Source organism: Macadamia integrifolia, chromosome 10 (assembly GCF_013358625.1).
Source record: "Macadamia integrifolia cultivar HAES 741 chromosome 10, SCU_Mint_v3, whole genome shotgun sequence".
Taxonomy (NCBI): Eukaryota; Viridiplantae; Streptophyta; class Magnoliopsida; order Proteales; family Proteaceae; genus Macadamia; species Macadamia integrifolia.
In genome coordinates this window covers 18826022-18830260 of record NC_056566.1, presented here as the reverse complement: position 1 = coordinate 18830260, position 4239 = coordinate 18826022, and positions in this window count along the sequence as shown.

Here is a 4239-nt window from a genome sequence, read left to right as displayed (position 1 = left end):
ATGGAAAGAAATAGGACAGTTCTTTGCGCTTGAGATGTTAGTTCAAGTGAACATACATGCAAAGGATTCGATCTCAAATTGTTATATAATCAATGTGTACCTCTCTCTCTCTCTCTCTCTCTCTCTCTCTCTCTCTCTCTCTCATCCAATTCACATCTCACTCACGCTAGTTCCTCCTCATAGCCCCTTGCTGAATTGTCTCCAACCCCTAGTGGGGCATATAGATGTCATCACTCTGAAGTAGAATATAGATCCGCTACCATTATTATTATTATTACTACAGTAATACTATTACAATTACGAGAGAGGGTTCCTAGAATTTCTGTCTTCTATGAGGAGTAGGGTAATCATTTCGCTTCCGTTGTGTTTGGGTACAGGGTCATGCTGCCTTTCAGGCTTCTGTCTTCCTATTATTATACGTTATTCATTCCTTCCATCAAAATTACAAGCCCAAATACAACTCAATAATATTTTTCTGTCGTTTAATGGGCGTCATACCCATGACTCATGATCATATAATATCTGGGCTAGTAATACTGGAAACTGGGCCTTGAACATCGTCCTCCAGGAAAGAAGAAAAAGGCGAAAATTAGTCATTCCACCAGCTATTCAAGCCGACGTCTTTGACTGGGATAAGTGACATCTAGGTGAAGCCCATAACTCAACAACTGGACTTTCATTATACCCCATATTTTTCTAGGTGAAGCCTATGGACCCAGACAACTGGACCTCATCGTATTGGCGAAAATTTGTCATTCCAACAGCTATTCAAGCCGAAGTCTTTGACTGGGATAAGTGACATCTAGGTGAAGCCCATAACTTAACAACTGGATTTTCATTTTACCCCATATTTTTCCAGGTGAAGCCTATGGACCCAGACAACTGGACCTGATCGTATTGCTTTTAGGTTTCCCACAAGTTGTCTTTCCTACTGCTTTTAGGAAGAGGCCTAGCTTAGCAAAAGGCAGAAGGAAGAGAAGGGAAGTGATGTTGGTTTTAAAGAAAAGATTATGACATCATATCTTGAGAGCAACTCAATAGTGGGTTAGCCTGTAGCGCAATGATTAAATTGTACAATTGTATTTGAAATGATTTGAAATTAAGTACACAATCATTTTAGGCAATAAGGGAAAAATATTTCAAAACTGCCAATGTAAGGTATGCTTTTTCACATGGGTTTCTTTTATTATTTTCTCTGTCCTCCACCCCCATCAAAATCATCTGCAGTAAAGCAGTGAGGTGTAGTGAACTTCCAGCTATTGGGAGGACACTGCCATGCACCCAGTCGTTGGATGATCGCTGCATCTCACCACTCATTGTAGACAATTTGAACTCCTTCCCCCCTCATCATGTGAGTCCCACGTAGATGGTATTGTTCCCATGGGAACCCTCTTCCGTTCTATGTAATAATTAAAAAAAAAAAAAAAATCATTTTTTAATTTCATCTCACTTTTCTCCCTTTATTTTTCTGCAATCAGATAGAGCCTAAGGTTCCGATTCATTGCAAGAAAAATTAGACAGAAAAGAAGTGAAGATTTTTAAACCTACCAAAAAAATTTATTTTTTTGACAATCATTATCCAATATAATATTTTTTTATGTTAGCACATCCTAGCTTAAAGTTATAAAAACCTCAAAAGTTTCAATCAAATGTATGTATTACAGTAAGACCTTACTCTTTAACTAGAGAAATTAAAAGACAACAGAGAGAGAGAGAAACCAGCGATAGATGGATCCATGCAACTACAACTTTCTGAAAGTGGGAGAACAACAAAGTCTTCTAGGCTAGCTGCCATCATCAGTAGCTGGAGATCATTATCACAAAAGCACTTTGTGATTCGGTTGGCTAAAAGGTCTTGATTATTGATGATGGTGATCTCCTAACTGATATGTTCTATTTCCTAACATCAGGAGGGACGAGAGCCGGAGGAGTACAACGCAACGGTGCCGGAGGAGGAGGGCTACGCTTCGGAGCCGGAGGAGGACTTTTATAGTGAATTGGCTGGTTGTGCATAGGGCTAGGATGTCGTCCAGCTGGGTTTGTTCTCAGTTGGTAATTGAAACGAATGGAAGCAGCTTGTGAGTTCAAACCAGCCAAGTCTGATGCAGCAACATAGCCCTTCTGTCGACCGATATCATCTTCTAGTAATACCAACCCAAATACCAAGATGCTTAGAATCACATAGGAACGTCTTCCTTCCATTGCAGTAATCACTTCTTAGTCTCTCAGTAATTCACTTAGGTCTGCCCTTTTCTAGTCTATATATAGAAAAATAAGAAGAAGAAGAAGAAGAAGAAGAAGAAGAAGTCTTCAAATAAGGGAGTCGAGATATCTCTATTGCTATGATTAATGATGAGATGGGTAGGAATTAGAATAGGCAATTATGGGTTTAGTGCATGGATCGTGTATAGACCATTCCGGGTTGAAATCGTCTGCAATTTCGATCTCGTACAATTCCGTGCAATACCACCTTTAGGCGGTGACACGTGTATTGATACCAATACAATGGCTCAGATCTGGTACAACTAATAAAACATTAAATCAGTGAAAATACATTTAAATCAGATCTGGGCCATTGTATTTGTATCAATACACGTGTCACCGCCTGAAGGTGGTATTGCACGGAATTGTACGAGATCGGAATTGCAGATGATTTTTTTCCATTCCAAAGACCTCTATGGTATCGGATCATCGTATCGGTCAGAAACACACCTGATTTTCCTTAAAAAACAGATTTTTTTGCCTTCTTTTACCCTGGTTTGTGTGTGATAAGGCTAACGATGGTTGACCAAGTCTCTTGAGGTCAGTTCCATCGTTAGCACTCCATCTCTATCCTAAACACCTAGAAGACCAATTCTGTATAGAGTCCATTATTTTGTAAACTTCTGTACACACGTCTCTCACCTGAGATCATTCTCTTTGTAAATCAAATAATTATAAATAGAATATAAACCTGATCACTAAAGGCAAGTTACAGAACGTTTCTAAATTCTTTCTGTATGCTTCAGCTGATATCGGCCAGATAATAGGATTGAAGAGACATGCCAAACCGATATGAATTGCGGATATCAATAGTTAGAACCATGGATAGCATAGGATAGGATAGATTGAAAGACGTACAGAACTGAAGCATTGAAAAGATCAACACTTTTCGCAAAGGTGAGATCTATAGACTGTAAAGCATTGTGGAAATTTGTGACATGCCCTAGAAAGCAAGGAGCTTTTTGAAAATTATATGGCCCATGGCCTTAGAAGATTCGTGCTCGGGCATGTCACAAATTTCCACAACGCTTTACAGAACTGAAGCATTGAAAAGATCAACACGTGGAAATTTGTGACATGTCGTAGAAAGCAAGGCGCTTTTATCAAAATTATATGGCCCAGGGCCCTAGAAGATTCGTGCTAGGGCATGTCACAAATTTCCACGATGCTTTAAACAACCGAAGCATTGAAAAGATCAATACATTCCACAAAGTTGAGATTAGACAGTTAAGCATTGTGGAAATTTGTGACATGCCCCAGAGAGCAAGGCGGTTTTTGAAAATGATATGGCCCAAGGCCCTAGAAGATTCCACAAAGTTGAGATTAGACTGTTAAGCATCGTGGAAATTTGTGACATGCCCAGAAAGCAAGGAGCATTTTGAAAATGATATGGCCCAAGGCCCCAGAAGATTCGTGCTAGCCCTGTCACAAATTTCCATGATGCTTTGCAGAACCGAAGCATTAAAAAGATCAACACTTTCCATGAAATTGAAATCAATAGACTGTAAAACATCGTGGAAATTTGTGACGGACCCAGAAAGCAAGGTGCTTTTTGAAAATTATATGGCCCAGGCCCGAGAAGATTTTTGCTGTCCAACCATAACTCTACTGTTGTTATATGTATTTTGGATAGATGCTCTGGACCTTTCTTGGATTGGTGTCCTCATGGTGAAATTGACATTCATGATCCTTCTTAGCTATGCAACCAGATTGAATGGTCGTTCTTCAGAGCAGGTTCTAAAATTTGATTTTAGTAACACATGGGTAAATTAGATCATTGAATGTGTTACTACGGTCGACTTTCATTCAAAAGTCAATGACTTGAAAATGAGTCATTAAAATAAAAAAAAAAAAATTGAAAATGAGCGTAGTACCTCTCATCAGAGGCTCGTCACTGAGCCTTTACATTTTCATCATGTGTCAAGAAGCTTTGACTTATCATATTCTCCATGTCAAGGAGTGTAGATTAGGTTCTCA